The following is a 12,947-nucleotide window of genomic DNA, read 5'->3' as shown; positions in this document are numbered from 1 at the left end:
AGAATCCCAATTTAATAGAAGAAAGTATTCTTGCATTGAGGGAGTACTTGAGTAGAGGCCCAATGTCCTTCCGCCACCTTAATACTAAACCTATAAATATAGGCACATAGATCTATTTCCCCATCCTCATATTTGCATATGTACATGTCTTTGTCTAGACCTCTATAAATGCCCTTTGCCTCCCAACTCTTTCCTCTATTTCCCTTGTCTTTCCTCTTGTCCCACTATCATGGTCCGTCCCCACCTGGGTTTCAGCAATACCTCTTCATTACATTACCCTTGATCATGCCCTACCAGTCCTGCCAAACCCACCTCACCACCAATTTGGATCACTTGTTGTTCCCTTGTCCCTGGGTTTGTTAACACCACTTCCTTACCCCCCAACTCCCCCTATCCCATTTCTCCCTGGAACTGTCGGTCCCATTGTTTTTCCTCTAGCTTGTTCATCCAGCCTATCTTATTTAGACAAACCTGCAAAGATAATAACGCGCACAAAAACAAGACAGATCAAAACCAAGAATCAATATGCAACAAAACAACAACAAAAAACTACTGACAAAGAACAAAACACAACAAGGAAGAAAAGCTTGTAGTTAGTTCAAGGATCATTTGCTGGCCTTTAGGAGTGTTTTCCAGTCCAGTCTGTTGGGGCATCATGCCCTGGCCCCAAAGTCCACTTTCAGCATTTCCTGGGGACCTTACCGCTCCATTCCCTTGCTGTTCCGCTGCACTCCCCCAGTGCTTTGCCTCGGTGTGGTGGGATCAGGTCGGGTGCAATTCCCACACTGTGTCTCCGGTGCTGTCCCCCGCAGGGCCATGGGTCAGTGAGGGACGTCATGTCTCATAGTGGGGCTGGCCATGTGGTCCTCTCTGCGGAGTGGCTGCTCTAATTGGGGTCATCGTCCTCAGGGCCTGGTGGGCCAGGATGTGCTCCACTCTCTCCTACTCCACCTTCATCTGCTCCCGTATGCTCCGATCAGATATGTCCCTCTCCCGGAGCTGCAGATTCAATGTCGTCCTTTGAAATAAATTCTTCTGGGGGTTGGGGCAGGCATCCACTTAGTATTTGGTACTGCGGTCAGCCTCCCAGACCTCTCCACTGGTTCCCTACTCCACGCTGGAATGTTGCATTCGCACCTTGGGGCACTGGGTTGAAGTCTGGATTGTTTGCACTGGGTTGAAGTCTGGATTGTTTGCACTGGGTTGAAGTCTGGATTGTTTGCACTATCTCCACAGGGAAAGAGGGACCCACAATACATTTGCAATAACCAAAAGGATCCCAGAGAAGTGGAGGAGGAGCAGCAGCCACAGAATCAAGAGGCAGAGCATGCGCCAGAGCAGTGGCATTCCCAGTCCATGGAGCACGCACAGGTGAGTGCCTTGGGCAGAAGACTGGCCTGTGGAGTGATGAGCCTCCAAGTATTTAATTAGGGGGGCTGACCCACAGGGCTACAGCTGCTCACCCTTGGGCTGAGGCTTTGGTGGAGGAGCCTACCCTGGACATTTATCGAAAGCCCTAAAAAAGTTTTGTAACTTTGCCAAAGCAGGACAAATGCTAATCAGCTGGGTGTCTGAGAGGCCAGGCCCCAGAGACAGACCTACCTGCAGGAACACCTTTATTAAAAAAAAAAAAAAGAAGAAGAAGAAAAAGAAGGTGGGGGGCGGGCTGTCCTATCCAAATCCTGAGAATTTGTAAAGGAGCCTTGGTGGCCCATAGTGGGTTGTGCTTTGAGCTGTTAAAACCACCAAGTTGGATTGTTTAGCACTATCAGCCAATTGGAGAGAGAAAGATGAGGCTTTCTGCTCCTCTCAAGACTGACCACCCCAGACACTCACGGGGTCAGTGCTGCTCTGTCCTAGGGGTCACTGCATCAAAATCAACCAGATGGCAGTGAGTCTGGAGCACTTATGACCTGTTCACCTCCTTAATAGAGACCACGGTTGTGAGTATGGTCTGTGAGTTCTGTGTGACCACTGCAATGACTTTTGTAACCCAACATGGACTGTCTTGGGAGGGACAGTTGTCAGCATTGGGAAGGAAGGCCTGACCACAGCCTCATAGGTATAAGCCTTTCTCTGCTGGCACTGAGGATGGTGATTCTGCTCCTTCCCCCTTTTGTGGTTAGTAGAGGTCTGACGTCATCCCCACTTTTTTTCAAGTGCTAATATCTTTTTTATTTTTCCAATCATTGAAGCTCTGTCTTCACCATCCTGCTTGCTGGCCACCCGGAGAACTGTTGGAGCCCTTCCAGGATTCCACTGACCTTGGATCCTCGTGACTTTGCACTCGACTGCCTGTGATCTTCCTGGATTCTGCATTATTGCATATGGCTGCATGAGCCTTGGACTTATGGACTTGGCTTGGACTGCACTGGGATGTTTTCTTGATATATAATTACTTCTTGATATAAAGCTCTTTCTTACACATATATGAGTGTCACTGGATTTGTTTCCTGGCTGAACACATGAGTCATGTCTCCAAATGAGAAGAAACAGCTGCAAATATCTATTAATATTTAAAATGTGGAATGTATAAATACATGACATGTGAAGCCTTCAAAAATGAAATAGGACATATAAAGACTGATATCCTAGGCATTGGTGTGCTGATATAAACTGGAACTAGCCATTTTGAATCAAACAATCATGTGGTTTAAAATTCCAAGAGTAACAAATTCTAAAGGAATGACCTCACAATCATCATCCAAATGAAGATTTCAAGATCTGTCTTGAAGTGTAAATGCTGCCTGTGTATGTGCCTGTATGCACACAAGGATATACAGTTAATGCAACTAGTATTCACATTTATGCACCAGCCACTAATGTTAGTGGTGAAGAAATTGAAGCATTCTACCAGTGTCCTCAGTCTGAAATTGATCAAGCATGCACTCAAGATGCATTGATAATTATTGGTGATTGGAATGCCAAAGTTAGAAACAGAGGAATGGTAGTAGGAAAATATAGCCCTGGTGATAAAAAAAAGAAGCTGTATATCACATGATAGAATTTTGTAAGACCAATAACTTCTCCATTGGAATGCATAGAAACAAACTGACTACATCTGTGGGAAGAAAAAATGGAGAAACTCAATATCAAGGGCAGGGGCTGACTGGAACAGACCATAAATTTCACATTTGTAACTTGAAGTTGAAGTTGAAGACAATTTTTTAATCATTTTATTGGGGCTCATACAACTCTTATCACAATCCATACATACATTAATTGTGTCAAGCACATTTGTACACTCGTTGCCCTCATCATTCTCAAAACATTTGCTCTTCACTTAAGCCCTTGATATCAGCTCCTCATTTTTCCCCTCCCTTCCCCCTCCCCCCTCTCTCATGTACCTTTGATAATTTATAAATTATTATTATAGTGTCATGTCTTACCCTGTCCAATGTCTCCCTTCATCCACTTTTCTGTTGTCTGTCCCCCAGAGAGGAAGTTATATGTAGATCCTTATAATCGGCTCGCCCTTTCTACCCTACCTTCCCTCCACCCTCCCGGTATCACCTCTCTCACCACTGGCCCTAAAGGGATCATCTGTCCTGATTCCCTGTGTTTCTAGTTCCTATCTGTACCACTGTACATCCTCTGCTCTAGCCGCATGTGTAAGGTAGAATTGGGATCTTGATAGTGGAGGGAGAGAGCATTTAAGAATTAGAGGAAAGTTGTATGTTTCATTGTTGCTATGCTGCACCCTGACTGGCTCATCTCTTCCCCACGACCCTTCTGTAATGGGATGTCCCGTTACCTACAGATGGGCGTTGGGTCTCCACTCTGTACTCCCTGTCATTTGTTCTTTGATGCCTGATACCTGATCCCTTTGACACCTCATGGTCATATGGGTTAGTGTGCTTTGTTGCTTCTCAGCTACATGGCTTTGTTGCTTCCATGTGGGCTTTGTTGCTTCTCAGCTAGATGGCTACTTGTTTATCTTCAAGCCTTTAAGACCCCAGATGCTATATCTTTTGATAGCCGGGCACCATCAGCTTTCTTCACCACATTTGCTTATGCACCCATTTGTGAAGACAATTTTTAAAAGACCATGAGGATGAAAATAAGAACTTGAGCATATCCCACCTGAATTTCAAGAACACCTCAAGGACAGAGTTGACTCACTGAACACTAATGACAGAAGACCTGACAAGCTGCGGGAGGACATCAAGAAGATCACACAGGCAATCAAAATGCTCATGGAAAGAGCATTAAGGAAATCCACAGAAGGCTCCTTAGAAGCAAGGATTTTGCGACTTCATCCCAGGTACTTCGGTCCTGTTCTCAAGAGAGATCGGTCTCTGGAAAAGAACATCATCCCTGGTAAAATAGATGGTCAGCGAAAAAAGACCTTCCATGAGATGGATTGACACAGTGACTTCAACAATCGGTTCAAACATAACGACAAATGTGAAACTAGACAGGGGTTTTTGTTTTCTGTTGTACCCAGGGTGTTGTCAGTCAGAACTCACTGGACAGCTCCTAACAACAGAACAGGGTTATCAGTTAAACATTTAGCTACTAATTGGAAGGGCAGTGATTCAAATTCAGCCAGAAGTTCTGTGGGGGAAAGGTTTGGTGATCTGTTTCTGTCAAGGTTAGACATGGGCAAGAACCTATGGGGCAGTTCTACTCTGTCACCCGGGGTCACCATGACTCAAAGTCAACGCAGCAGAAAAAGAGGGGGAAAGGGAGGAAAAAGGATAATAATAACTAGGAAAACAAAAACAAAAAAAAAGCATACATGATTCCAGGTCTGTCCACTGAGCTTTATGATCCTGGGGAGCAACAGTAATCTATCTGAGAGGAATTACTAAGAGTCGGAAGAAGGACAAGCATGATGGTGGAGCAGGAGGAAGATAAAAGGAAACAGGAAAGATCAAGGAAGCAAAGCTATGGATAGAGGTATAAATATAGGTGTGTATATATGTAAATACATTAATTCATAAAATAGAAGTATTGGCCTATGTACATATACTATATATATGACAATACACTGAGGTAGTGGATGGACTTCGGGCCTTTTCTCATGTCCTGCCTCAAGGCAAAAGCACTTTTTTCTAACAACCTGGCATTCTGCGATGCTCACTCTCCTGGCACAATAGCTAAAGACAAAATGGGTGCGTAAACATATGTGGTAAAGAAAGCGTATGGTGCCTAGGCAGCAAAGGTATAGCATCTGGAGTCTTAAAGGCTTGAAGTTAAACAAGCGGAGAAGCAACAAGCCCATGGGACCAACAAGCAATATGGAAGAAGCACACCAGCCTGTGCGATCATGTGGTGTCAATGGGATCGGGTAACCGGCACCAGTAGATTCAAAAGAAGCAAACAAATAAAACGATTTTGTTGAGAATTAGAGGGTTGGAGCAGAGACCCAAAACCTATCTACAGAAATGGGACATCCCCTCAGAGGGTCTCAGGGAAGGGAGGAATTAATCAAGATGCAGTAAAGCACCAATGAAACACACAATATTCCTCTGGTTCCTTGAGGCTTCCTCACCCCCACTATCATGACCTCAGTCCTGCCTTTCACTGTGGGCATTTGCACAGGTACAGCTGACAGTAAGAGCTCACAACACACGGAATCCAGGAACAGCAACGGGAATGGCGATACCAGGAGGATAGGGGGAAGGTTGGGAGAGGAAGGGAGGAACAGGGAACCGATCACAATGATGGACACATAACCACCACCACCCCTCCCAGGTGGATGAACAACAGACACTGTGGGGGAAGGGAGACAGTGGTCGGTGTAAGATATGAAAATAATAATACTTTTTAATTTATCAAGGGATCACGAGGGTGGAAGGAGGGAGGGAGGGTAAAAAGAGGAGCTGATATCTAAGGCTCAATAAAAAGTAAATGCTTAGAAAATGATGATGGCAACATATGCACAAATATGCTTGAAACAATTGATGTATGGAATGTTATAGAGCTGAAAGAGCCCTCAATAAAATGATCTTTTAATAAAAATAAAAACAAAAAGGTCAACTCAGCAGTACCTGACAACAACAATAATAAGATAGCTGTACAACCAGGCACTTTTGACAGTGACAGGAACATGATTAATGATTATATTAATAACAGGTGTAAAATACTTCTACCGAGGGCAAACAGTCGGGCATGACTTGCTAGCAATGAGTGAATGGAAAACTTAGAAATATGGTTATTCTGATCATAGTCAACATATCCCGAGGCCAAATGTGTAGCATGAAGGAGAAACATTAAGGTTATACAAAAGAAAGTACATAGACATATGGACCACTTGCTTGCTAATTTTGTAGTGCTCCTCAGGCCTACAGGCTCCAGCATGGCAATAATTGTGAGTATGACACAGGACTGGGTAGTGGTTTGTTCTGTTGCACATGAGTTGCTATGAATCAGAAAAGACCAGTGAAATGAATGACAAGAGCCCTATAAAAGCCTAGTATCACATATACGATTTCATTTACAAGGAACTGCTGCTATGTGTATTTCAATTTTATATCCAGTGGGTCACGTATACCTCAGATCAAGATAGCAACTCAAATGGCATTATCACTTGGCATCCCATGGTCCATCACAACCTCTCCAGGGCGTGCAGGGGTGGGGCACCAGCAAGGTAAATAATCCTACACCATATGTTACTATTCTACCAGGCTTGCGGAGGTACCATAAAGCATCTCTTCCTACCATAGATATTTCCAGTAGGTTTGGGTTTGCTAGGTCATATTGCCCACGTAACTAGAAAGATTACACTATAGAATTGACCTTTATGCTAAGTGTCACTGAAAAGTGGCAGTCTTTCAAGTTATCCAGGATGTGGTACACGTGGCCACAAAGAAGTCTAACAAGCATTGCCCTACTCGCTCCTCTTAGGCTGCTGCAGGCTGCAGTTAGCGATCCTCTAACTTTGTGAGGTTGTAGTTATGTGTCTTTGAGTCAACGCCTACTCTCATCAACGTCGTATATCAGAAATAAACATCACCAAATCCTTCACCGTCCTCACCCATAGTGGATGTGGGCTTAGCCAATTGCTGTCGTCATTTTATCTATCCGCCTGGTTGAGACTTTCCTTTGTTCCTGACCCTTTGTTTTACCACGCGTGATCTCCTCTATCCTCCACAGATCATTCCCTCCTGACCACATGGCCAAAGTAAGGTGAATTCTCACCATTTTGCTTATTATTTCCTCAAGGCAGGTTTGTTTGTTCTTGTGGCAGTCTGTGGTATACACAACATTCTTCATCAATACCAAGATTCAAATGTGTCAATTCTTGTTAGGTTTTCTTTTTTCATTGTCCAGTTTTCCTATGTATATGAGCTCATTGAAGATGCCCTAGATTGTGTTAGGTGTCGGCTAGTCAATTCCACATCAGAGCAACCCTTTTACAGTGGAGCAAAATGCTGCCCAGTCCTGAGTGATCCACACGATCTTTGTAATGTCTGAGCCTTTTATTGCAGTCAATAAATCAATCCATCTTATCTAGTGTCTTCTTCTTTTTCATTAACCCTCTACTTTACCGAGCATGATGTCCTTCTCCAGGGACTGGTCTCTCCTGATCCTATGTCCAAAGTACATGAGACAAAGCCTTGCCATCCTTGCTTCTAAGGAGCATTCTAGTTGTACTTTTTCCAAACAGATCTGTTTGTTTTCTTGGCAGTCCATCATACTTTTGATATTCTTCTCCAGCACCAAAATTCAAATGTATAGACTCTTCTTAGGTCTTCCATATTCAATGTCCAACTTTCACAAGCATATGAGATAGTTGAAAAGACTATGGCTTGGATCAGGCACACTTAAGTCCTCAAAGTAACATCCATGCTTTTCAACAACTAATGAGGTCTTGTGTGGCATATTTACCCAATGCAATGTGTCTTTTGAATTCTGGACCACTGCTTCCACATGCATTGATTATGAATCCAAGGAAAACTAAATCCTTGCCTTTTCTTTATGAAGCATGATGCTACATATTTATGCAGCTGTGAGAATTTGGGTGTGTGCTTTTTGTTCTGTTTTTACAGTGAGTTGTAATCCTTTCTGAAGGCTCCAATTCCGGATCTTTGTCAGCAAGTGCTTTGAGTCCTCCTCATTTTCAGCAAGCAAGCTTGTGTCATTTGCATATCGCAGGTTTTAGTCAGCCTTCCTCTACATTCCTCTTCATATAATACATATTAAATACGTATGGTGAGAAGATATAACCAACTATACATTTATAATTTCCTTCTCTCAACTGTGTTTTAAACTCTATACCATTGGTTAAATTAATGATACTTTCAAAGAATTACCTATGCCACATTTATTTATAATGTTCTCACTTATAAAATGGCAGTAATGTCCCTAAAGCAACCCAGAGACATACATAAACCATAGAGCTATGAATAGGCTTGGGGCTCACTCTTAATGGTAGCCCTAACAGAACAATTAGTTCTCATGTGATATTCACTCTTAATGAGAGATCTCTGAGGATATGGGTGCTACAGCAGAGGGTGGGGAAGAAATCAGATGGTACCCCCAAGAGAATAACATCTAGGGTCTTAAAGAGTTGGCTTAAAACAACCAGCCACCTTTAAGTGTGGTGTCAATTAAATCCACGTGGAAGAAGCACACCAGCCTGTGTGATCCAAGAATTGTAACAAATAAAATCCAAAGAAGGGAACAGTCTCAGAGTTTAAATTCTGAACACTTCTTCTGCAGATGGCTGTGGATGGCAGTGGAAGCTCAAAATCCATTTACAGGGTCCCCAAAGGGACTAAGACTCTGGTGGATCCCCCTGAACATAATGCAAAGATGTGGAAGGTCTTGCTATCAGAGAGATAGCATTGTTAAATTGAGTGTGGATTATGTAGTTAGCTTAAAACGTAGCACTTTATCATTTGAGCTCTCTTTTGACACATTTTAAAGTTGTTTCCGTTTTTTAATATTCTCTGCCTCCTTTTCTATTAAGGGTTTTCTTTGTTTTGTTTTGTCATTGTTGGGTTTTTTGTATATTTGTTTTTTGTTTTTGTTTTGTATGATTTTCTGTATGTGAAATCCAGGATAGGTAAAACTATAAAGACAATAATAACTGGATTAATAATTTACCTACAGACTTGGCAGGGGAGTTGGCGGAAGATGGGGCACAAACATCAATTGAGTACAAAAAAGACAAAGATGTTCTGAAATTGACAATTGCAGAACTCATCAATGTGGTTGATACTCTATGGCATGTGAACTCTATGCCAATAAACTGTTTGGGGGGGAAAGCAATATAAATTTCAGAAACCCTATTTAGGGTTGCTATGAGTCAGAGTTGACTCGATTGAGGTGGGTTTGGGCTTGGCATAGTAATGATTATTTTTTTAAGAAATAGGTGACAAGCCAAACACTGTAATTGAGTTGATGCTGACTCATACCACCCTGATAGGGCAGTGGTTCTAAACCTTCCACAGTTCCTCATGCTGTGGTGACCCCAACCATAAAATTCTTTTTGTTGCTACTTCATCACTGTCATTTTGCTACTGTTCTGAATCATAATATAAATATCTGATATGCAGGATGTATTAGATGACCCCTGTGAAAGGGCTGTTCGACCTGGGTCATGACCCACAGGTTGAGAACTGCTGCTCTAGGCCAAGGCAGAACTGTCCCTGTGGGTTTCCAGACCTGTAACTCTCCATTGGCGCAGAAAGCCTCATCCTTCTCCCCAGGAGCAGCAACTGGTGGTTCCAATCTGCTGACCTTGTGGTTGGCAGCCCAACGTGTAACCACTATGCCCCCAGGGCAGTGCAAACATAACTATGTACATGAATAAAGTTGGAGGGAATTCTTATTTAATTTCGATGCTCCCTTAAGGAGACTAGTCGTCAGAAAGCACTGTGTTTCTCCAGTTCTAGGTACTATTGGGCAGTCCCTGGGTGGTGCTCAGCTACTCACTGAAAAGGTGGAGGTTCAAGGCCACTCAGAGACACCTCCGAAGAAAGTCATGATGGAAATTAGCTAGTTCGAACCCTACGGGGTCCAGGTCTACTCTGTGGGAGGCTAAAGAATGTGGGCCTTCAGATTTCCTCCTCAGACTCAACAACATGCAAACATTCCTGGCAGAGCCTGACCAAAGCTGTGAATCCTCTTCCACAAAAAATATCAATGGGAAGAATGGGTGCCATTCTGCCCCCCGTTTGCGGGTCACTCCCAGCATTGGGAGCCCATGCATGGCCCAACAGCTGAGCCACCCTGAGCTGTCATTTCCTTGCCCTCCAACATATGGCATTGCGCAAGTTGAAGCAGATATTTCGACTGACTCAGCCTCCATCTCTGAATTTTAGAAAACGGGAATATAATCTCTCTAGGCCTGTAAGTCTCAAATACATAAACACTTGTATCTTGTGTGTTCTTTCATTCCAAACTGCTCAGCACTAAAAGGCTGAGTTCTATAGACAACATGATGTCACCAGACAGAGCAAGCTGCATTTTGCTGAGAAGGAGGGCAAACCCAAAGTGCAGACAGCTCTTGTCTTCCATCCACATTAACTATCGGGAGAGAGGTGGAAGCGGCAGCAATCATACGCACGGAAGCCAGACAGGAGAAACAAAACCGCCCGCCTGGAGAAAGGATCATGATGAATGTTTACCCTGATGCTTTTGCTGATGCCTGCGGCCCGGCCCCGCACTTTCATCTTTCTCAGGGGCTCAGCAGCTTTTCCACCCAGAAGACCCCACCTAACGACCCGTCTGAGAATGACCTGCAGACAAGCTGTAATGAGCACCGTCAAGGAAATGGCTGTGGGTTTCCCAGAGTGGATGGGGATTTGCTTTCTAATTTATCTAGAAACAAGAAAACGCGTAGGTGTTAACGATGTGTTTTTTAAAAGCTAGTGTGAAAAATGGATCAGCCCTGGAGTTCAACGTCTGGCACACGGTTGGCATGACTCCATTCGGATGTCTAGGATGGTGCTCTCACCTCGAAGCAAGAAGGAAGGCGAGCTACCCAGTCACAGATGCTGCTGCACGCCCCAGGGTGGCTCGCTATGGTGGTGGGTCGCCGGGTTTAAAAGGAAACAAGTCCCTTTCCCAGGCTTCCCGGTATCCCCCAATGCCCTATTGTGCTGAGGCAACTCCTTTCGAGCTAAGTTTACAAAATGCAGTTTTCACTTCAATGCATATCCTAAAAGGCACACTATACATAGCCTTTTCCCCTGCCGCTCTCCACTTTTGTGTCTTTTTTTCCAGTTTCAAAAATGGTAATGTAATGCATATATTTTGCTAAAAGATTCAGGCTGGTTTAAGGGTTGTTTGCCTATCCCAGTGTCCTAGAAACCATTTGTTCAACAAAAGATTCGAGCGAACAGGACACACAGCACTTTTGTAGGCACTAGGAGAGGAGAAATAAACAAAACACGCCAGCGAAGGATAAACCCATGACGACAAATAAAGACAAATAGAGAGGGAAGGAAGAAAAGGGGAGACATAAGGGAGCCTGCTCTGAGGAGGTGCCATTGGAGGGTGACGACTTTACAATACAAAGGTCCCTAGAGAACATCTAGTTATGCACACACCAAATATATCTATGAAATATAGGCATATTTATTAAATATACTAACTATCTTGCTCATGATTACAGAGAGAGGATTATGGGACCCATGAAAAGAGGTCAGTCTGATGCCACTCTAACCAAAATATTTTCAGAAAGTATCTGAGCAGTGGTATCAAGTTCCGTCTTGATTGTGGTGTGATACAACTAAGAAAAAAACCATGCAAATCCGTCCCAACCCCACAAGTAGACTTTACTAAGCTTGCCACGAGTCCTTCTTGCTCTAATACAATCTCGCAATCTAGCATCAAACTCAACTTGATTCAATGACATCCTGTCGATTCTGACTAGTAGCGACCTTACAGGAGAGGGGAGAACTGCGCCTGTAGGTTTGAGAAACGAATTCTTTACAGCAGCAGCTGGTGCTTTTGAACTGCTTGCTTTTTGAGAGTAGACCGGCACATAACCACGCTTTCACCAGGCACTGCGATGGAGCATCGTTGTCTAAACTCCTTAGTTCTCCGATGGAGCATCGTTGTCTAAAACTCAGTTCTCCGATGGAGCATCGTTGTCTAAACTCCTCAGTTCTCCGATGGAGCATCGTTGTCTAAACTCCTCAGTTCTCCGATGGAGCATCGTTGTCTAAAACTCCATTCTGCTCCCTCCTAGCTTGTGACTCTGTTGATCTCTTTGCACTGAATCTTCCTTATCGGAAAACAAAAAATAATAGAATACAACACTCAGGATAAGAAAATTAGTAAAATCCGATATATAAACAACTCATATCAATGACTGGGTATATATTTAGTGTTCAATAAATACAAGGCATTGCTGTGCTTTTTAGGATTAATGAGGTATAATGCCACCTGCCATCCCAATGATTATAAATTATCGGTGTGCTATTTGTGTAAGAGCTACCTGAAATCCAAGGGCCTGTGGCGCTTGTAGGAACTGGCTTTCACTCAGACTGAGATGAGGAGCCACCGAAGCAGGGTGGGATCTGGCAGCAGGGATGGCTGCATAAGGCTAATGAAATCACCCATCCCAGCTAGCATCATACCCCTCACCAAAGAGAACCCATGCCTGCCTTCCCATTAGGGACAAGTTCAATGCTTGACCAGTGAGGCCCACAAATGACATTATAGATATCCAAATGACCCTTGGCAGAAAAGGTTCCCCACTTCTGTGCATCACTCGGCTTCTGATTTGAGAATGAGCTGAAGGACAAGTAGCATACGTACCAATACGAAGATGTGATTGTGGAGATGTTCGAGTGCGTGGAGGTGAGGCAAACCCCTCTGATTCTGGGTGTTTCTTGAAGAAATCGCTGACAGTTTTCCCAGCTCTGAAGGATGAGAAGCACCAAGGATGGACCCAAGGTTTTAAGTCCTTGGAACTAGGCACATCCCTTTAGATGAACATTAAGGTCTCTTCGGGCTCTAAAAAGGCTGTCATTTAGAGAAGC

Source organism: Tenrec ecaudatus, chromosome 3 (genome assembly GCF_050624435.1).
Source record: "Tenrec ecaudatus isolate mTenEca1 chromosome 3, mTenEca1.hap1, whole genome shotgun sequence".
NCBI classification, from domain to species: domain Eukaryota; kingdom Metazoa; phylum Chordata; class Mammalia; order Afrosoricida; family Tenrecidae; genus Tenrec; species Tenrec ecaudatus.
This window is presented reverse-complemented; position numbering follows the sequence as displayed.